Source organism: Buteo buteo, chromosome Z (genome assembly GCF_964188355.1).
Source record: "Buteo buteo chromosome Z, bButBut1.hap1.1, whole genome shotgun sequence".
Taxonomy (NCBI): Eukaryota; Metazoa; Chordata; class Aves; order Accipitriformes; family Accipitridae; genus Buteo; species Buteo buteo.
This window is the reverse complement of record NC_134204.1, coordinates 56,504,029-56,526,831: the sequence shown is the minus strand read 5'-3', so window position 1 is coordinate 56,526,831 and position 22,803 is coordinate 56,504,029. Positions and strand designations below refer to the sequence as shown.

General features: G+C 46.2%; 1 long non-coding RNA gene across 4 annotated transcripts in view; it reads right to left on the bottom strand.

The window, feature by feature from the left end:
• Nucleotides 1-21,908, bottom strand: part of LOC142026506 (uncharacterized) — a 126,675-nt gene extending 104,767 nt beyond the window's left edge. For 3 of the 4 annotated variants that reach the window (XR_012648841.1, XR_012648840.1, XR_012648842.1), the window contains exons 1-3: nucleotides 21,433-21,908; nucleotides 21,020-21,172; nucleotides 19,409-19,592 (exon numbers count right to left, since the gene is read on the bottom strand). This is a non-coding gene — a long non-coding RNA (uncharacterized LOC142026506). The remainder of the gene's footprint in view (nucleotides 1-19,408; nucleotides 19,593-21,019; nucleotides 21,173-21,432) is intronic. The other variant, XR_012648843.1, reaches the window with a different exon arrangement.
• Nucleotides 21,909-22,803: the final 895 nt, after the last annotated feature.

The window sequence follows — 22,803 nt, the reverse complement described above, 5'->3', positions numbered from 1 at the left end:
CTTGTCCCCCACAGGGAGACAAAAAACAATGCAACTGACCATCCAGAGTAGCACGAACACACAACTGGGTGTTACCGGCTTAAAGGTCGTACTGCAAGCACAGGCTATGAACAGTGCTCTTCTACCCAAATTGAACAGGAAGACAGCAGGTTGACACCCTGTTGAATTCCCAAAAGCTCATGTGCCCCTGCATTTCCTGCAAGAGTGACTCAGAGTGAAGCTGGTGAAGAACAAACCTGCCTACTCCCCCACTTCATCACCTTAACAGAGTAGGTAAAAAAAACTGACTGGAGAGTGTGGACACAAAAATATACACCAGAGAATCAATGCAGTAAACCAAGGTGGCAGCAAAAAGCATCATGAATAGATACACCAGCAGGGCTGCCAGTGAAATACATCCTGATTTCTTTCAGTAGCTCTGACAGTTGTGCTTCATAAAACCCCATGAAACCAAATCCTGCAGTCCCTGTTCAGCTTTTGTGGAAGCACACCTCCCATTGACGTCAAAGACCACGTTACCTCATAAAGGACTGCAGGGCTACTTGCAGAGACATCACTCATTATTCACTGCGACTGCACACTTTCTGTAGGAATAACACATCTTCAATTCTCCCCTCATGCTCTCCTGTGGAAATTAAGAACAGGCTCCGGTGATGTAAGCCCAACTGCAAAATCAGTCCATAGGTCAGGCTGCTGCACACCACTACATTAGATTACACAGACATGTACAAATAAACACTGCTTACTCTGTGATGTAGGGAGAATACATTTAATTTCCAGTTACTGTGCTGGTTTCTCTTCTATATACAATAAGGTTTCCTGCAGATTCCGTAAACTATCCTAAAGTGGGCAGCAGGCTCTGCTCACATTACCAGTCCAGTTGGTGTGGGATGACTACAGTGGCTGTAGGTTTCTCTTCCCTTCCCTCTGCCAGCTGATAAGGGTGGCTGAATGGGTTCTGTACCTACTCTCCAGCTGCCAGTTTACAGCTAATATTAAGAAAGAAGTACCAACGGGGTGTCTGCAGGCGGCATGCCCTCCATGCAGCATCCTTCCACTGGGGTGAAAACAGCTGCCAGAGAAGGAAGGCAGAAAGCAAGGGGGGAAATAACCTTGGACCAGATGAAAACATGAAACTTAGTGCTAAAGAATTATTGCATGCCAGATTCAGTGAATTAGTTGTCAGCAGAGTACTGCAAGAGGCCACGCAGGGAAGAAATTTCAAGCACTAGATCAAGTGCTTGATCAAATAAACAAAGACCGTACAAATATGGTCTTATGTATCTAGTTTGACACGTCAGCAGGGCTAACACAATATTCAAGAATAAAGTACAGTGCATGCCAAAAATGGAGATAGGGCCAGAGTTAGGTATAAGCAAAACCAGTCTATAATTTTTCCATAGTATTTGGCCAGACCTTTATACAGTAATCTGTCTCTTAGCAAGCAAATGGATTTACATAAGCCAAAAAGTTATTACTGAGTATAAGTAAGAATGACAGAATCTAGCTTGAAATTGTACTCGTCAGAGATAGGAAATGCATTTTACATGATAGTCCTGGTTTAATATTCCAGCATTTTTGTCACAGACCACTCAGCAGAAGTTACTAAGATAAATAGGTGAGGATTAATTGGATCTTTCATTTAGATTTACCACTTACAACTTGCTCTTGCTGCTGACTTTCTCTGGCTAGAATTTGCATTCATACAGCTGGAGTCAACCCAGTGTACGCAGAGGTGTTAGGTGTTACATCTTGGTTTGCCAATTCAGGCCAATTTGCCTTCAGAAGTTTTGCACCGTTATTTTACTGTATTGACAAGAGCATGAGAAGGAAGGAGGTACACACACAGCACCTTGGTGGACCCTGGAGTCCTGTGCCGCAATCCAAGACCTTAATCCACTACCATTCCCCTACATGCTTTCACATTTCTGGGGAAAGTATAGGCCATATTGTTTGACTCATCTGCACTATACCACGGTGACATGCATAGTGTAAATCCATATAGAGTGACAAGGTGTAGCTACTGCATTCATAAAACTGGACTGAAGTACATATCACCACATTCCCTATGAAATCTTAGCCATTCACAAGAATAAAAGCAAAGCTGACTTCTCCTTCCCCATTTTAAAAGAGCCCTTCTGTAACTGCAGCAACTGTACCTTCTCCTGAAAAGGCAGGGGCTGAGATTTGGGGCTGTGCCAGGGTCTGCATGAGAAAAGCATCCCTTCACACAGCAGCATATTTCTGCTCTTCCCTGCAAACTCTCTAGTGTGAAAGGTGCATCCGCTGGCTATTTCACAACTGGACCAGGTTGCCAGCTGTATTCTTGGTTACACTGCTGATCCATGCCCCCTGAAATCCTTTCCTTCTGCTTCAAGAGAACTAAAACTTGGCAGGTTACAAGTTTCACTGAAGTTTTTCAATGATTTTCCTTGCTGGCCCTCAAAATCCATTTTCTTTGAATAGCCTTTGCCAATGACTGAAAATAATTGGTCTAACTCTTTTATCTTTGCAGCAGCCTTTTATGTATGGGTAAACAGGGTTGTCTTGTCTTTCTCCCCTGAGTGCCCCAGCTCTTCTTTCAGAAACTCCTCTCATTTTCACAGCTCCCCTCTGAAGGACCTCCAGTTTGCTGCTTTCTACAATGAAAGGTGACCTGAGAACTGCACATAGGTTTCCCTCTTTGCTGTCCTCTCAGTGCACTCTAATTTTCCTTTTGCCTTCTGACCAGTGATCTCATGGTGTTCCCTCCATTTCTCTTCTGCAGATGCACCCACTGGTGCAGATCCTCAACACAGCCTGCTTTTCCAACAAGCTCTTCAGCTGGTCTTTACCCATTTCCTGGGCCTGATCTGGAATATACTGCTACCTGCCTTCCCCTCCTGCAAGACCTAGTCTCCTTTTGCACAAAACCCAAGGAATCATCAAATGCGGGACAGGAGGTCAGGGGGGATTTCCACTTTTTTCTAATAGCCTCCAAATTCAGGAAGACCGAATGCTATCAGTGGCTGGGAGTCCAGGACAGCCATCAAGGTGCTCTGCCATTACTGACCCTGCAGCACCACGTCCAGACCCGCTCCTCTCTCTGACCAGCACTAGCTCCTGAGTACCTTCATGAGCCTTGAAAAGCAGACCTAGCAAGCAGCTTATTCTGACTATAAATGGGCAGACAAGCACTGAGCCCAGGTACCTTCTCTTTCCACATGTAGAAAGCCAGTTTTCCAGCACCCTCTGTTCATCTCCAAATACTAAACCAGGTGCCTGTCACTCTCAGTGGCAACATTTCTTAGCTAAACTGCCTGCCATTCCTCACCTCACCACACCCCCAGCTCCCTTCAGTACATTTTTTTTCCTATTTTTATTACATCCCTTGTTCATTTCTTATTTCAGTTCCTAATCCCACTTGGATTCCCATTAGGGAACAAAATCTGAGATGGAAAAGGTCATAGTACATCACTCATGCAGATGCCTTTGCCTGGCCAGTGCCCAGGATTGTAGCTCTAAGCTGTGCTGGACGCGGCCCAGACCATGATACATGTGACACCAACATAGGGTCCAGCCAAAAGGGACCAACTGGGTCATTGAAAAAAATCCTAGCATTATTCCTCCGTATTTGCACTGGCCTCCAAATGGACAGCATTCCCCTGCAAGTTGAGCACACTCATCAGCCAGAGGGTTGAACTCAGTGACTGCTATCACAGTGCCTGTCTGAATGAGTAAAATGAATAAAAAAAGAAGCAAGCTTCACAGGGCCACCAGTATATCCCTTTACTGAAAGGGAAACAAAACTGAAAATGTTCTTGGGGAATGCCTGCTCTGCTCCACAGAGTTGCTTGTCCGGTCCAGCTTTTGAGGAGAGGTAGTTCTGGAGATGAGATATCACCACTCTGCACATCATCGCTACTGCAGCAGGAAGGCTCTTGCAACACAGAGGGAGCAAGTATGAGGTTTTGACATTTGTGTGACCGTGGGATTTAATCTAAAGGAAATAATAGCACATCTGTAGAGCCTGTCAATGCTAAATACTTACAAATGGGCACAGTTTGAGACAAACAACAGGGGAAAAGATGCTATCTCTTTTATTAGCTCCATCTCCACTGCTGGAGTTTGCTGGAGAGGAAACAGCACATAGAACATCAGCTATTTAATAAAACACCACAGAGATCTCCCCACCAGGGAACAGAGCAAGAGAGGATCTACACACAACAGTTATTAGCCCTGTTCTTTGCTCATGGAAAATATCTGGTGCTGTGGTGATGGACACGCTAACAGGACAGAAACGGACATACTGCTGTGGGAACAAACACAGGTCTCAAGAGCTGCACCCAAGCAAAAGCATCAGCAGCCCAACAGCCACCCTATAACCTTTCTGACAGGTAAAAAGAAAATACACAACCAGCCTCTATTTGCTCTGTGGAGCTCATATGCTCCCCCGCAGGAAAATGTGCGCTTTCTTCACCCACACACAGATGCTGCACCTCCAGCTGTCTCTGAACTGCTGGTCTGCATTAGTGGGATGGGAACAAGACACCAACTAATGGGTGACTAGCATCCCAGCTAGTCATGATAGTTTTGCTGGCTCAGTGGACCACTGCTGGCTATTGCCTTCTTGCCCCATTAATGCCATTACTTGTTTCCTTCATTCCACTTCTTCCTCCCCCAAATTACCCTGACAGACACACCCCACGTCTGCATTCCCCACAGCATCAACCTGGGAGGATGGTAGGTATTTGCCAGGTGCAGAACACCAACAGAGGAAGCTGTTGACTTCCCCACAGCCTCGACAGAGCTGGGGGCACACAGACCTTCAGTCTAGCAGTAGTGTCTATTGTCATCCACAAGCACTTCACTGTTAGGAAACCCAGGCTCAGGGTTTTACTGACACCAGAGCTCCACTCAGCCCAGCTGGAGACATGGGCAGCAAAGACCACTGCAGGGTCCTTCTTCCAGCTGCCAAAGCTATGGGGACTTTCCTCCAGCATAAAGGTGCACACCTGTTTTGGGTTTGTGTGGCAGGGTTTTGGTAGTAGAGGAGGGGCTACAGGGGTGGCTCCTGTGAGAAGCTGCTAGAAGCTTCCCTGGCTCCAAGTCAGAGCTGCCTCTGGCCCAGGCTGACCCAATCAGTGATGGTGGTAGTGCCTCTGGGAGAACAGATTTAAGAAGTGGAACCTGCAGCAGGGGAGATTGGAATGTGAGAGGAACCCCTCTGCAGACAGCAAGGTCAGTGAAGAAGCAGGGGGAGGAGGTGTTCTGGAGGAGGGGATACCGCTGCAGCCCATGGAGGTGAGCAGGGGAGCAGTTGCCCCCAAAGTTGGCTGTGACTCCATGGGAAAGCCTGCACTGGAGCAGCCTGTGCCTGAAGGACTGCAGCCTGTGCCTGAAGGACTGCAGCCTGTGCCTGAAGGACTGCAGCCTGTGCCTGAAGGACTGCAGCCTGTGGAAAGGATCCACGCTGGAGCAGTTCATGAAGAACTGCAGCCATGCCAGAGAAGTTTGTGAAGGACTGTCTCCTGTGGGAGGGACCCCATGCTGGAGCAGGGGAAGAGTGAGGAGTCCTCTCCCTGAGGAGGAAGGAGGAGCAGAGACAATGTGTGATGAACTGACCACAACCCATATTCCCCATCCCCCTGAGCTGCTGGGGGGAGGAGGTAGAGAAATTGGGAGTGGAGCTGAACCAGGAAGGAAGCGTATGGGGAAGGTGGTTTCAGATTTGGTTTTACTTCCCATTATCCTTGTTTTGATTTGATTAGTAGTAAATTAAATTGATTTTTTTTTTCCCCAAGTTGAGTCTGGTTTTTGTCTGTGACCAGAACTGGTGAGTGATCCCTTGCTGTCCTTGTCTCGACCCACAAGAACTTTTTGTTATATTTTTCCTCCTCATCCCACCAGTGGGGGGGAGGAGTAAGTGAGCAGCTTCGTTTGCTTGCTGGGCTAAAATCACAACACTATCCAAAAGACTGCTCTAAACTCTGCAACAAAGATTCCCGGAGTGAAGCCCGAGGTTAGGTCCCTTGTTGAACACACATGTCTCTGAAACCATGTATGCTTCAGCATTTAGGGAGTCCCACGTGGAAACCCTTTAGTGCTGCTTTCACCTAACCTCATTCAGTGCCACGGTCTGGTTCAGGTACTCCTCATATGAAGGGGCTCTAATAAATCCTTTTATTTTCTGCCTTATGCATGCAGCATGCAAGGACATTCATACCTTATGCACCAATACCAAATGCCACCAAAGTAAATTAAAACAATAAATATGGTATGATAAAAGGGCTAATTTCAAGACTTCCATTAGAGTCCATGATGTTAATCCTGAGTCCTCTTTTTTGAAATCTTTTTTCATCTCCCCTACTTCAAGTGCATGGTGTCCCTGACACAGCCACAGGAGAAATTGACTTCTGCAGACTGCATTGCTAATGAGAAAATTGTTTGGTTTTATTACAGCTTGATGTATACAAATATTCACAGCAGGATAAAACTCTTGAAAAAAAGTCTCATTTTTAAAGTGTCCTGGGACACAGCAGGGAGCAACACACAAATTAATTCATAAAAAACTTGACATTTGGAAAACATTTTTACAAGAAGGCATCTCTAGTAACAATTCCAGTGTAATAAAAAAAAATTTTAAAAAACAAAATCTTAGACCATGCAGGCATTCCCATTTTTCTTCTGAGGGAGTTAAAGCACAGAAAAAAATACAAGCATGTGCAAAGCTCCTTCCCAACACAGAAGGATGGGTCCTGTAGTCAGAATGTTGCACTTCAAGAACAGAGATTAGGGAAGGGAAAGAAGAAAAAGGAAATGTTTTGAGCATCCAGCTGCCCTAATGAAGTAAGTATGTCCAGAGGCCTGGCAAGTGGGTTCAGTGACCCTGAATCTGGTTTAGGAGTTTTCATAGCAAAAGACACAGAGATGACCCTTCAAGGAACTGACAAAACAGACCCAGGAGTCAAAGCACAGCGAAATGGACAATAGCATGAAGTGGAGTAGAGAATAAACCAGAAAAGGCAGAGAGATGTACAGCTTTAGTTTGTATAATAGCAAAGGTAATACTGAATACACTCACATCGTGAGGGTTTTAACGACTGCAATCTGCAAGGATCTACCCTAGTCTATTTCAGTACATTCTAAATCTGAGCAGTAGCTCCTGAGTTAGACTTTTTTCATGGTTTGGTAACTTTTAGAAAGTGGGAATTATGCCATGCACAAATTAGCAGTTTTCCCCCTGAGATTTGGATGCACAAGCAATATGGCTGTGTTCACAGAGCACTCTGCACCACTGCAGTCCCTAAAAGCTTCAGAGGGATTTTGATACCCTCTCACTGGATGTAGCAAAAAGTGGTGGATTTGGCAAAGAGTGTGTGCATGAAGCTTAGCTAGTCTAAAAATGTATGGCAATGCACTTCAAAAATAGTTCAAACTTTTACGTAAGCTGATGGATGCAAGTGAACTTTTATGTTCCAGCAAGGGAAAGCCCTCTGAGTCACTACATGTAACTCAACACAGTCAGATGCCCTGAAGCAGGTGAAGCAGCTACAGTGCGCATATATGCTACAAACCATGCCACCAAAATGATCCTAGGCAACTGGGTATTTTCTTCTATGTGTAACAAACAACAGTCTGGGGCCAATGCTTGGAGGCAGTCCCCCATACAGCTTCTCGCTTCACAGACCAAAGTGGAGCTTTGCCAGGAGAAGCTGGAGCAGCAATTAGGGGCTGTTTGTCCCAGCTTAGCTTTTCAGCTCTTCACATGGAGAGACAATGCACTGAAAATTGCAATAAGGTGCAGGCTCAGACATCACTTTGCTCCAGATGCTGTTTCTTTCAGCCTGCTTTCAAAAGCAGGGCGGAGACTGGGGGAGGAAGGGATCACATTTTTTTCCCTTTTCTGAAAGTCTACATACAATGGGAAAGGGGTGACGCTGCGAAAACACAAAGAACCTTGTGGGAGCCCTTCTCTGACATCTAATAATTGCTCAGGCATAGATTTTCTGCTGCCCGCCACTGCCCTGTCCCCCAAGGCTGAGTTACATGACAGATGAAATGAATGGGTAGGGAGGAATGAGGAGTCATGTACTGGAGGCATGTCCATGCATGCATCAGGACAGCCTTTCAAGTGCAAAGCTATAAGGTGGGACTACTTCCAGCACAGGGAGCCATGGGAGAAACATCCTTTAGTAACAGCACAGCACAGACACCTCTCTTTCCTCCCCCATCCAGGACCAGGCACAATATACCACGTATTTCATTGTCTGCAACATGGAGCTTCCCAAGGCAGGCCAAAGACTGAAGTATCACGAATGATGGAGTTGCTGGTGAGCCAGAAAGGAAGCATGAAGCAGCAGTCAAACATCCAAGTCTTGTGCAGACCACAATGCACAACAGATCTGAGCAACATGTTCCAGAAACGCCAGACCAGAGCCATTCCTGAGCTTGTGCATGTGGTTGTGCCTTTAACACGCAGTTTAGCACTCTACCTGTGCAATCTGTTGTCTCTCCCTTCTGACAGCTGAAATGCTTTTAACACTGCCTCTATTTGTGTTGTTTTTAAACAAACAAGTTTTGCTGCCCTACAAGACTAATGGCATCTTTCAACTCAATGAACCCCTGCAATCTGCAAGGCGCAAACGTCACTCCAATCTGTCTTCCTTGCTTGCTCCCCTCTTGCCACGTGGTGAATCTAAAGATGCAGCCTGAACAATCCCCATTACCTCCAATTTAAATCTAGCAACTATTTCAAGATTTTCATTTTTTCTGCCTCTTTGCCTAAGGTATTAGTGACAATTTTAGCCACTCAGTAATTAGAGGGCTTTTAAACTTCACATTTCAAGGGCTACACAAGAGGCAAGGTCTTGCGCCCTCCCTCCCAGTTTCCACAGGGTGCTATGTCAAGCACCATGTGAAGGTTCCCAGATGACAGGCCATCCCAGAGGCCTGAGGATGCCTGTGGTCAGGAGAATTCCTCTTCCATCCACACCAAGCCCACAGCAAAGCAAGGACTTTTCATTCCTTGAAATATCAAACACCAGCTATAATCAAAAAGTACAGCAGTGTGCCAACCTCTCAGAAAATCAGGCTAAAGAGGCACCTCATCAGGACCAGCTCTACGTGAATGACCTATGCAGGTACTTGCTCAATCTGTTATTGGACACTTCCAATAATGCCATTTCCATACCCCGTCAAGCTACGTGCTCCCCAGTTCAGTATCCAGACAGCTAGAAAGTTTTGCCTTAAACCTGTGACTACTAATCTTGCCAGGAGATATGACAACAGGTTACTCATTTCTTCAATATGGCAGTCTTTGCCACTTACAGTACAAATCCCAGTGCCACTTTGGGCCATTTCTCTAAAACAGATGGAGATTTCAGCAGACTAATATCAACACATCTTATGGTAGTCAGCCTATCTTTCAGCCTGTGGGCTATGCCAAGGACAAAGTCAGCATGGAAACTGACTCCCCTCCCCACCATTGCATGGACTCCTTCAGGCCAGGCAAAGGTGTACAATCTGCTGTGATAAGAGCACTTCATTCCCCAAACTTTCCATGAGCTGTATATCAATGGCTCTAAATTATATTCCTTTAAAAGCCATGAAAACAATCCCCTACCTGCCCTCACACACACATACCCACACCCACACAGAGGCTAATTCAGCCTATTTGTTGTTTCAGCATTTTTGAAAAACAGTTGCAGGAGATAACACTGCTGCTTGCATCACAAAGTGACAGGATTTTCTGACTTTCAGTGCTGGCTCCTGCAGACATCAAGGTTTCACACAGTCCTGATTCCAGGAAGAATACAGCTTCAGGAAGAATAGGCCAATACCAAGGTTGTTTAAAAATGCCATGATACAAAATCATTATTTAACACATTAGATTTCCTAGTGAGTCTTCAGAGACAAGTGTCTGACATTTGAGTAGTCTTGGGTCAATATTAATTGCACGTAACTTCTCATCTGCATTTACTGCCACGTTTCCACAATTAAATTATAAAAACTAAATGAAATCTCTAAGCTTCATAGCTAAATCTGCATACTAAGTCAATTAACACTGTAATGGAAACCACATAAAAACTAAGGCCTGTCTGATCCAAGGCCCATTAAAATCAGTGACAGCTTGGTAATAACCTGAAGCAAATTAATAACCATGCAGCCGTGAAAAACTGGGGAGTTATGAAATGTTTCATAGATTTCAAGAAACTGTTTTGTATGGAGCCCAGCTGACAGACCCTTTTGTGCCAATCTCAGCATTTCTGTGCATGCACTTTCTGTTTTTCATGAACCGGACACGGGGTTGACCTTGCAATATACACTAGCAGTCTTGCTGTTTCCAGCTGCTCTTTAGGCGGCAGTATGCTAAGAAATGTGTTAGCCAACATCTAGAGGACCATGAGCCACCTTCAAATGCTAGGCTGAGCTGCAAGGGAACATGATGATTTTCCTTCATCGGAGATGCAGGGTGCTGGGCACCAGAGGGTGCCGCAATATGCCACAGCATGCTCCTCACACATAAACTGCATTAGCATCTTTCTCTTATTGCCAAACTGCATTTGTCTTTCAATCAATCACTTGTTTTATATAACTTCTTAACGCATGACACTTCAGAGCACTTTCCAACAAGAACAACAAAAGCAACAACAAAATTAATACTAAAAGGAAAAAGTAGGAAGAAGCAGACTTTAAAAAGAATAAAAGCCAAAATTCTGGCTCAGTGTTTAAATAAGAAAGGTAAAGTGTTATTCACCATATGTGGTACTTAGGCCTTTATCAAACATAGCATGTACTCATCTAACTACCTGTGGCAAGCTAAGGAGTTTGTAAACCAGGCACTGAGATGCCATCGTGATCAGCAGCTCCCCAGAAGTGTCATGTGAAGAGCACCAAAGATGCACTGTGAGAATCCTGCTCTCAGAGGGAAGGAGTCCTCCAGGCTGCAAGTTAATTATGCAGACAACTGAAAAACAAATGATCGGATTCAAAGGCACAGTACTGAAATGAAAAAGGGAACACCTGGAATATGCATGAGTTTGTATAACTTGAACCTGCAAACGTGGGTTTGTTAGTCACAAAACCTGTTAAAGCCAGCTTCAGAATATGGCAGGAGAAGTGTTGCAAAACTTAATATGGTTAATTGGAGTTAATTATACCCAATTATGTATGTGCCATATTGCAGAGAGTTATCTCAAAACAAGTATGTTTAATAGCTACAAACAGCACGTATAATATGGAGCACTATGATGATTTAAAGAAAAAACATATTAGATATGCACAAAAGCAAAAGCAAACAGTGCCAACTGCTGAACAGCAGTGACTGCTCACACCATCCCTTTGAGAGCACCTGCAAGGGGCTGCACAGGACTCCCTTCTCTCCCCAAACTCACTTACTGAAAGACACCCACCACCTTCCTCCTTCCAGCTGTGTCCCACAGAGAGCACATGGGCCCAAACACCTGTCCCTCCCCCTACAAGCACAAACCCTCTTCACAGACAGGCACTCCAGGATCTGCAGTCCTTGCAGGCTAACAGAAAACATCACTGCCAGTGAGATCAAGTGGGCAAAGAGGCTAAGAAACACTGTGCTGTATCTGTCAGAAAGTCGGTCCTGCTTGAGGTCACCAAGGGAGATGTGACTGATGACCTGATGGTCAGGTCCAGATGCCTCACAAAACCACTGCCTGATGTGCTACATCAGGAAAACAATGTATTTGAGAACGGCCACCTGGCCTAGGACTGCCAAGAAAGCTGTGTCAGGCTCAGAGAAGGCAGTGGTTTTTAGTGAGGGTTTAAGAGAAGAGAAAAAGAAAAAATCAAACCCATCACCAAAAGACATTGTTTCTCAAAACGGTAACAGTGGGATACAGAATACGATTCTGATTAAACAAGAGCCTTATCAGGGGAAAGGGGAATCAGCCCACATCCCCAGAAAAGAGTCAGAGATAACCGAGTCTTTTCAGGATCTTCAGCCCACCTTGCTGTGCCTTGAGAGCTTGCTTGAGACAAATCAGCTCAGCACCTCCCCAAGAAGCTGGTAAGGGCTGGGGGCTACTTCAGAGCCCCTTACAGCAATCTGTATCAATGTAGTTGTTCAACCACCTGTGACTCCAATAGGAAATGGGTTTCATGCTGGGTTTCGTGCACTTAAAACCATTCCTTCTGCTCCAAGGCACAGTCAGTGTACATGATGGACTCATATCAGTCAGTCTTTCCTGGCTGTCAGCTCCAAGACTGCAGCTGGGTTTTCTCCTGCCCAAGAAAAAAGAATTATCTGTACAGCATTCCAGTTTTGAAACCTGCAACTTTGTCCAGGGTTACTGCCATCAAAGAAGACCACTGTCTATCAAATGACAGCACGGATAGTTCACTTACAACACTGTTGTGGTTTAAACCCAGCCAGCAACTAAGCACCACGCAGCCGCTCACTCACTCCCCCCCACCCAGTGGGATGCGGGAGAGAACTGGGAAAAAAAAAAGTAAAACTCACGGGCTGAGAAAAAGGCAGTTTAATAGGACAGAAAGGAAGAAAATAATAATGATAATAATATGACAATAAAAGAATTGGAAAACACAAGTGATGCACAATGCAATTGCTCACCATTCACTGACCAGTCCCCAGTTAGTCCCCAAGCAGCAATCCGCCCCTCCTGGCCAACTCCCCCCAGTTTATATACTGGGCATGACATCACATAGCATGGAATATTCCTTTGGTCACTTTGGGTCAGCTGCCCTGGTTGTGTCCCCTCCTAACCTCTTGTGCTGCTCCAGCCTTCTTGCTGGCTGGGCATGAGAAGCTGAAAAATCCTTGACTTATATAAACACTACTTAGCAACGACTAAAAACATCAGTGTGTTTTCAACATTCTTCTCATACTACATGCAAAACATAACACTATACCAGCTACTAGAAAGATTAACTCTATCCCAGCCAAAACCAGGACAAACACAGACCCATTTTGAAAGACAGTAGGATTAGATCTAGGGAAAGAACTTAAATTCAAGCACACTGGGATATTGCCTAACCAGTTTCTGTTGATCTATATAAGCTTCTTTCCCCATTCTAGTTCAATGTTTAATATCACCATCTCAACAAGAATAGATATAAACAGCTTGAACATCCTCCAAATAACAGGAAATAGCAAATCCAAATCTTCTTCCTAAGGGTTGACAGCACATAGCTACAAAGCTTTTGCCATAAATGTTGTTATCCTGAGCTCTGGCACAAGACAGCCAGTAATAATAACCCAGAGTTAACACAAAAAAAAGGCAAGACTTTCACTTGTTTTTCACACTCTTCTGTTCTCTAAGGCAATCCACAAAAGAGGTTCTAGGGCATGAGATAGCAACTGAAGCAAAAAAAATATTAGCTTGACAACTGAGTGAGGAATTTAAATAGTCAATAGCCAGGAATGAAGGGATCCAGCAAACAGAAAATAGTAAGTGGTAACTGCAGTGGGAAGTTCTTCCATGCTTTTGAAGATGAAGGCAAGAAAGAAAAATCTGAAATTATGACACTGATGGGAAGACCTGAAAAAATTGTAGACATCAACAGCAGACGAGAAGGAAGAGGCATGCTGAGAATCCTTGACAGCTTTCTTGTGGGGAAAAAAAATCCCTGAGAAAAGCAACAGGAATACACAGCCATAGCAGAAGAAAAGAAAGGAAAGAAGATGCATGAAGATATACAGAACAAGATAGATCTTTTCTCTGGTCAATGCACACAGGGCAAAAAAGATGCTGCAAAGAAAGACTCCCACTAGAGGAATGAGGTAGTCCCACTAGAGTTGAGGTACTGTTCGCACCCAGAAAATGAGGAGGAGAATTACACAGGAGAAGGAGATGGGATGGCCAGGAAGAAAGGAGCAGCAAGCCTAACAGGAGAAAGAACGAGAAAGAGAGGCTGTATGAAGGAAAAAAACAACATAGAAAAGACAGAACAATGATAAGGAAGAGAACTGGAAATCCACCTCTAAATCGCACATGGAAGCAGAAGAGCAAGAATGGAATAAAACCTCACCCACAAATATGGTCAAGAGTTGGAAAGCAAAGTGAGAATTACCAAGAGTCAAACAGAGCTACACTGTGCACAAAAGATTTAACAAGAAAAAGAGCTTGCCAGTTATGTAAATAGGAAGATAAGGAAAGAAGAAGAGAGGGGAAAAAAAAAAGAAAAAAAGTAGTTTGGAGCATCCTGCATGAATGCCCTGCCAAGTTTTCCATAAAGATGGTACCAAGTCTAGAGCAAAGGCAGGGCAGCCCATGGAAAAGAAAGCACTGAAGACAAGGAAGCTATCTCACTCAAAGCGGAGCCTAAACTCACAAAGTTTCACAGACTCAAACTGAGATGCATGGACAGCTCCAACCTAGTGTTACAGGAGGACGAGCAGATGCAAACCTGGAGGGTGGGGATAATCATCATATAACAAAAATTTGGAATATGGTGGAGAAAAACAAATTTAAACATACATTTGCCCCTTCTGAAACAGTAACAAGAAGTCTGCGCACATTATTTAGATCTATACCAGGCACCAGAACAAGTTGGGGGAACAGGGAGGGTAATAAAAGACACATTTTAAAATAAGCAGAGATAAAACACAGCACAGGCCTTCCAGAGTTTGAACACTCCACTCTCCTTTGGTGGTATCATTAACTGTCTCTCCCTCCAAACTTCAATGAAGCACGTGAAACAGCATTATGTGGGAAGCTAAATGTTAAGCTGGCAGAAATGGGTACAAGAGCTGAAAAGTGAGGAAGGAGCTTGTTAAGAGAGAGCTGACAGAAGGCTGTACAGTGAACTGAGTGGAGGTAACAAATAAGGTTCTCTGAGGAGCAGAAGGCACAATGGTATTGTCAACAGAGAGGAGGTTCAAAATATCAGAAAGGCAAAAGCTGAATTACCTTGACGACTGGAATAACAGAAATAGGGGGAAAAAGTCAGTCAAACAAGGGGAAAGGTCATCAGTGCCACCAATTGGCAGCCCCACAGACAGGAACAACAGTGGAGGAGAAAGAATGAGGTGCACTAGGTACAGATATAGCCTCCCATGGAAAGGACCTGGGTAAAAAGCAATCACAAATTCTAGGATAATTGGTCAAGGACTTTCCACTAGAGATGAGGAAGCTCTAATACCATCATTCATGGCCCTGGTAAGACCATAAAAGATGCAGCATACTGTCATCATTATGTGTTTAAGGATGAACTCAAACTGCAGAGTATAAAGTTTTTAATACCAAAAAAAAAAAAAAAAAAAGAAAATATCTAGTCTGTTTAATCTAGCAAAATGAGAGCTCAGAGGGGGTATGTTTGCTGTCTATAAATACATCCAGAGAGTAAAAATCAGAGAAGAAGAAGAGCCATTTAAGTTAAAGGACAATGTTGGCACAGAACAAATGCATGCAAGCTGGCCATAAAATACATTTAGCACTGAGACAGTCAGGAGGTTTCTATCTATCAGAGCCATCAGGGTCAGCGCAGCCTCCAACAGGCAGCCAAAGACTTCAAGAAAAATGTGGGAGTTGCTCATGAGTGCCATGATAGGTACATGATGTGTGCAGGACCAGCAGCCTTCATGGGCTGACTTTTGAAGTCACTTGTGTTCCATTATTTGCTAACAATTCCACTCATTTTTTAACCTTAAAATATTTCTAGTGGTGCTGCAGACTCTTATACAGTGAATTTAAGTCCCCTATCAAAAGGTTAGCTTTCACCAATCCCTTAAAAGCAGTCTGCGAATGTCTCAGGGACTCAAGAAAAGCCCAGTGCTGCCCCACCATCACCCCACAATACTTCTAACACACAGACCAGGCAAGTCAGGATCTGAAACATGAGATGGCAGGCTGCAATATTGGCTCCTCAAGGGAGTAAGAATGCAGCTCTGGCAGGAGCTAAATTAAAGACTACACCCAAAACAGCCCTGCGATGCACATGTGGAGGTGCAGGGCTGCTGGAGCCATGCTGGCTTGGCCAGCATACAGCACTCCGCAGGTGGCTCACCCTGAGGACCCTGGTAGCCAGGCAGGGAGCTGAGAAGGCAGCAATCTACTAGCCAACAAGAAACACCAAGGGCAGTGCTGTGTCATCAAGGAACTTGGCCCTCCTTGGAAAGTCAACTCCCCCCAGCAGCTGCTGCCACAGACACAAAGGACAGCACATCCCCTCCCCCACCAGCTGCTGCTTCTTCAGCTCTGCTGGCTTCACTGCTCACCACTCACTAACCTACACCTCTAAGTGATTTTGACTGACGTGAAAAAGGATGCACTTTGATGGGGATCACTTGCAATAACAAGCTAGGGAAAGATCAGACAAGCAGCTGAGCTGAGGACAAAGACCTCTCAGAGGGACAAGGTGTGGCAGGCAGCTGGGACAGCAGTTTTGTTACCAAGCCAGAGCAGGAATCATGGCTCCCCACACCAAGCCCTCAGGCAGCAGGGAGGTACTTCCCAGACTGCAGATCTACGCAGGAGAAATCTCCCACCATGAAGGCAGGCTCACCGTGGCCTTTGCTTTCAAGGACAAAGCCAGATTATTCATCGTCCCAACATGCAGCCAAAGGAAGAAGTCATGATGCAAGCAAGACCTTCCCACCACATCTTTTTTTGCCACAGGCCAGCACTGGGCAGGGGAATGATTCCCATATTATTGGGATTGGAGGGGATCCTAAGATACACTTTCCCAGTATCACAACTCTGGCTTGAGTGGTGACCTGCTCTCCCCTTCCACTCCTGCCTTGCAGTTTCTTTCTCTAGGAAATTCAAGGTTGTTTAGGCTAAAAAAGATGCACCCAAAAAGGGACCACAGTTCAACAGGACACTTGCTAGACTTCCAGTCCCTCCTTCAAGAGCAGGTTATGACCTTGACATGAAACAGTCATTGGATAAAATATGATTTAGGTGCATGGAAAACTTTAAAATTCAGAAGTAAGGCATATTCTGACGATAGACTCCTCTAAGACAAAGCAGCATCAACATAGGGAGTTTTCAAGATCCCTGTGTCAAGCCCAGTACCTAAATTTGGATCGGGGCATGAGACTGACAAGACAACTGATTCAATAACTGAACAAGAAAGATTACCTTTGACCCATCTCAACTCACCTGGGACACCATGCTTCCTCCCTTCAGGTGCAAAAAGGTTCTTTGTCCCAACTCACTGGAAGGTACAATGTCAAACAACAGGACACAGAGCTAAGCAATCCTCTTTCTTCCACACAAGGAAGTTAGCTCCCCTTCCCCTGAACCTGGAACAGGGCCTGCTGACCTCTCGAAGTTCTTGGTATCTTTCCACAGCATGTTCATCTTTCAGCAGAAGGCAAAGCAGAGGTGTATGATTGCTGCTCAGGTGCTGTGCTGGAGGCCTCACTAGAAGCTAAGAGATGCATCAGCCTTAAGCCTTTGCACAGCCCTGATTTCAAGGACAAGGTAGTATATCAAATATTCAGACTAAACTGGAACACACTTCAAAATAATCTGAAAGCCCAAAGAGAAGGATTTTGAGAGTCCTTTTGGCTGGCAAAGTGTTCAGCAATCTTTTACCATTAAGTTAGTAATTTCCTAGAACCTACACAATAAAATACCATCCAGGTCCCACCATTAGGACAGCAGTTAGGAAAGCATCAGGTACATTTTCTGCAAATTGGTCATAATTGAACAATTCTGTGAAATAAGCAAAGGAAAGATGTCCTTGTTTAAGTAATCTATCAAATAACCGATTTTACAAATGCCACAGCAAGCATCTGACCTCTCCTCAAAATACCTTGTGCCCTATTCTATAGCCCTGTAAACAAAGAATGTTCCTCACATAATTACCACTTGACTGAAAAGATTAAATCCTACTGCACAGAGAAACCACTCTTTTTCATTCATATCCTGGAGCATTTTAAACTAAAATGGTAATAAAGACTCTTCACAGGGCCCTGAAAAGATCTTCTCAGATGCCCCAGCATCACCTGAAGCCAGGACAAGGGAACAGAGCCAAGAAACAAACAAGTTCTGAAAAACTTGTTGAAGTGCTCAGATTAAACAAACACTGGCAAATGCTGCTGATACAGGATACATGGACTGAACAAAGCCCTGAGCAACCCAGTCTGACCCCAGAGATGTCCCTCCTTTGAGCAGGTCAGACTAGACACCTCCCAAGGTCCCTTCCAACCTAAACTATCCCATGATCATTTAGTGCAAATGAAATTGTTGTCTCAATTCCCTTAATTTCCCTTAATCCAAAACTCCTAGGGCTAACAGCTGCCAAGACACATCCAGCTTCTAGCATAGGGTTTGCTTTCTATCTTAACTTCTTATATTTTCTTCCCAACCTCTCTGCTTCCTATTTTAAATGTCACTCATTGAAGCAGCATCTCTAGACATTGATTTTTCATCACTGTCCAGCCACCAGTCAGCTCCAAACTTGTAGCCTGGTGTAGGGCCTTTCCCAACATGTGTTCCCTTAAAGTATTTTCCATACATTCCCTGTAGAGATGAGTCTTCCACATAAAATACTGTGAAAGTAAGAGAATAGCAGGCCTCAGGCACACAGACACATCCTGGTGGACCTTGCAAATGGAAGAGAAGAAGGACCAGAAAGAAACATGATAGGCTGCATCTTCAGAGTTTCAATTTTCTATTTTCTAACGTATTCTTAGTAACCATATGTAAAGCAATTTTTGTAAAAAGATTTTATAGTCCATAATGTCCCCTATAGAAACAGAAGAAAAACGTACTAGGCAACAGAATAAGTTATGGGAGGTTACACAGCCATCATGACTGAATAGTTAAAGCTATGACAACCATTTATCAAACTGGCATTGAAATAACACATATATCTTACCATAAATGCAGTGTAGGAGGAGAGGCAGACAATAAAATAATGCATTGCTTTGCACTTTGGTGGCATAAGCTGAAGATGTCCATCTATTTTACAAACACAGTTTAGCTTCCAGCCTGGAAAGAGCTAATTAATAGCTCTGCCGTCCTTTGTGCCACTGAGTTACCACAAAAAGTTAAGAGGTTGACCTGCACCTTGCTGCAAACGTCCAGCTCTGTGCACGCTGAGCAAAGCAAGCCTGCATTGCCAGTCATGACAGTGCCCACTCCCAACTGGCACCCAGCAAGCACAGCCCCTCAGCTCCCTTTTGAGTTAGAACCTTGGACCAAAGCTCCCTACCACTCTTTGGAGGCAGGATCTGGCCATAAATGACTTCCCCTCTAACACACAGAAAGTTCGCTCTGTGGTCATGAAGAGAGTGTTGGGAACACATGTCCCAGGTCTGTGTTATCCCACAAAACCTTACACACCTGTTCTGAAATCCACCAAAACAACACTTGAAAATAACTGTGATAAATTTTAATTTGGGCAATTAAAAAGGAAAATCTGACTAACAAAGCTTGAAGATAAAACTAACACCCAGAGATTCAAAACATGTGGCACCTACCATACTTTATAGTCAGCAGCTGCCGTAGAGTCCCATCAGGTTGTGACTTTTCTATTCACTGAGGCTGACAGACCAACTTGCTTGCAGTGACTGATTTAGGTGATGGACTAATGTGGCCAAGTGGCTTGCAGTTCTGTCATCTTCTGTTGAACATGGATACTCTTTTTACAGCAGGCAGACCTGGCTGATCAATCAGACACACATATATCAGCTATGGACGTGCAGATGGGCATCCTAACATTGATCTGAAGGGACTACCAGCTAGGACTGAGGTGATCAGCAGTACCCTTTGGGATCCAGAGAACTCTCTAGTAACCTTTATTTAGGCTGGTAGGTCAGTCATTTTTTACAGTAGTTCCAATTCAATCATCAACAAATTATTCAATGTATATATAGATGTGACAGAGTATTTACTTATAGAGTCTTATGTCTATTATTAATAATATAACAACATCATTACTGTGTTTTCAGACATTTTATCCAAAGACAGTTGAACTTCAACATGCAAGATATGCACGTTACTCTGTGTGTATGTTGTGTTTATAAAGTATCCTCTTACGGAAAATGTGCCACAGTGCAAAGCTGTAAATAACCATATGAAAAACTGTGCTAACTCAGAGTGACACTGAAACACAGGAGGTTTATGAATAATAAATAACACGTGGGGAAGCATGTTAGTAGTGAAACTTCTAGCCTTGCATATTGAACATGATGTTCAGAAGCCGGAGAGTCATTCTGGGGAGAAACAGGTAAGATTTGGAAAAGGTTAACGGTAGCAATTTGCTCCACAGGAGGAATAAAAAGGTGTAGCAGAATTACTATTTATATTATTAAACCTGTGCGTCAGCCTGGCCTCTCACAATGCACAGCTTTTAGGGGTGCTATCCAAGGTCAGTCTCCCGTCACAAACACAGGGAACGAAAAGTCCTTTCCTTAGAAGATAACATTCAAGATGAGGAAGACTGAACAGCTGAGACAGCTGTAAGAACATGTGAAAGGCCATGCTGGAGAAGCCTTACTGCCCACTTCTGGCAGCTGCCAAAACAGGAAGCAGGAAAGGAACATCAAGAAACCCTGCACAATAAAGGAACAATCTGCCCCCAGTGGAAGGTTTGCTTTTCCTACCCTAACCATTGCCAGTTAAAGGCTGATTAATAATTTGATGCATAAAGGCTGAGATCTCTTCTTAATTTTGTATTTACTTAGTGTTAAGTGAATGTTCTCACTATTCATAATAAATAATCCTTTTCTGAATGCTATTAAGCTCTTGACATTAACAATGAAATTATACAAATCACACATTTCCCTCACATGTAAGTCAGTCTATGTTGTGTATTAAGTGTCTACTTCCCACTAGCTACAGCTCCTTTACCTCCACACCCATGCACGCAGTGTGTCTCCTGCAGTCCTGTAGATTGGCAGCTGGATTGAGAGTTTACATCTGCTTTCCAAGGCAATGTTTAGAGTTCAACATAGACTTCAGGAGATGGGTGCTGTATTTTGCAATATGTTGTGCGCCCTCTATGCATTTATTTTTTAGGAGTCATAAGGACTCAGGGCCAGTTCTTTTAAAGACATCTGAAGATCCTCCCCGGTGTTCCAGGCACTCACCACAAGCAGAGCCAAAGTCCCAGATCCTACAGCAAAATCTTCACATGGCCACAGATCAGCAGACCCGCGTGCCCCAATCCTCAGGAGCCAGGGACAGCCTGGGAAGGGTAAGAGCTGAAGATGACTCCGGGTGGCATGTGCAGCCACCTGCTCCTGGAGGGACACAAGAAGGTTGGTCCTACCCCCACAGCCAAGGCTACAACCCAGCAAGGGGATCAGGTGGCCACAGGTCAGCCAGCCCTGGACTACCAGGATTGCCATGTTCCCTCACACAAAGTACTTCTCAAGCCCCTTGTGAACAAGAGGGAGGGGGCAAAATTCCCTTGTCTGTGTGGCCCCCAAGGGCAGCATGACAAGTCCCGCTGGAGCCCCTGATACTTTTGGACGGTGCCACTGGGGAGGGCTGGACTCACCAAGGGCCCGTGCGAGGCCACTGCCCCACGCAAGGCCCAGAAGCCTCTCTCAGAGAGGAGCAGCTCCTGCAGTAGTGTCCCGTGCCGCAGGGTGCTGGCCCTGCTCTGGAGGTGCTGACAGGGCCCGCCCTGATGGAACAGAGGGAGCAGGATTGCATCCCTGGAGAAGGCTAAACACCAGATCATGCCCCACGCGCACCTCCCACCACCCACAGGTGCATTGGCCCTGTTGGAAAGGGAAGAGAAAATGGCTTGGAAAACGGCTTTCTCTCCCTCGCTTGCTCCCCTGAATGCTAATCACAGCGGCGCCAGCTAAAAATACCCAGCAAGGCTGGTGTGCGCACGACAGAAGGGGAAAATGGGGGAGCTGGAGGCTCCAGCTTCCGGGAAGGAAAAAGGACAGGCGAGGAAGAGCCTTCCCCAACCCCCCCTCGCCGTCTGGCGCCCCGCTGCCGGCAGAGGCACGGTCCCCCTGCTCTCCCCGCTCCGAGCCTGACATTCCCACCTCTCCTTCGGGAGGCCGCCCGGGGTGCTCCCCGCACAGCGGCCAAGCCACCCGGGGCCGGGGCCGGGGCCGGGGCCGGGACCGGGGCCGGGGCCGGGGCCGGGGCCGGGGCCGGGGTCGGTGGCGGCGGCCCCCCAACAGCGGCTTCCGCCCGCCTGTGCTGCAAGCGGTCCCGGACGGGGCGTCCCGGGGACGCCGCTGCGGGCACTTGGCCCCCAGCCCTGCCGGCCACGGAGCAGGATGCGTGGCCCTGCGGGGAGCAATCCCACCGGGGGTCGCCGGCAGAGCACGGAACAAAGAGGGGTGCTGGGGACCGCCGCCTCCGCGGGCGCGGAGGGCTGGCGCCGCTCAGCGCGGCTCGGAGGGCTCGGTCCGCTGCATCAGAGCCGCCGACACACCGCAACGCAGTCACAGGGTTGCACGGCGGCCCGCCGGCTTCCTGCAAGAGCAAGTGCTAAAAAATAAAATTAAGAGAGGACGCGAGCCCGGAGTCAAGCGGCAGCCCTCCGCATCGGAATCGGCGGGGGGGGGGGGGGGGTGCAAGCCCCCGCCGACCCCTGCCCTAGCTGCGCGTCCCTCGCCGTCCTCCCCGGCCGGGAGCCGGCCGGAGGGCGGGCTACGGCCCCCCCCGCGCACCCCGTGCCACGTAAAGGGGTGGAGGGCGGGGAGGCCGGCCTCACCGCCCCCGGGCCGAGCCGGGGGTCGCACTCTCCAACCCCCCCGCTGTCACCCGCGGCGGGCCGGCGGGCCGCCCCCAGTCCCCCCGCCCGCCGCGGCTCCCATCCATAATTAATCGCCTCTCCGCAGCCGCCGCGATAAGAGAGGGCGGGCGGGGACGAGGAGGCGGCGGCGGCCGGGAGGCGGGG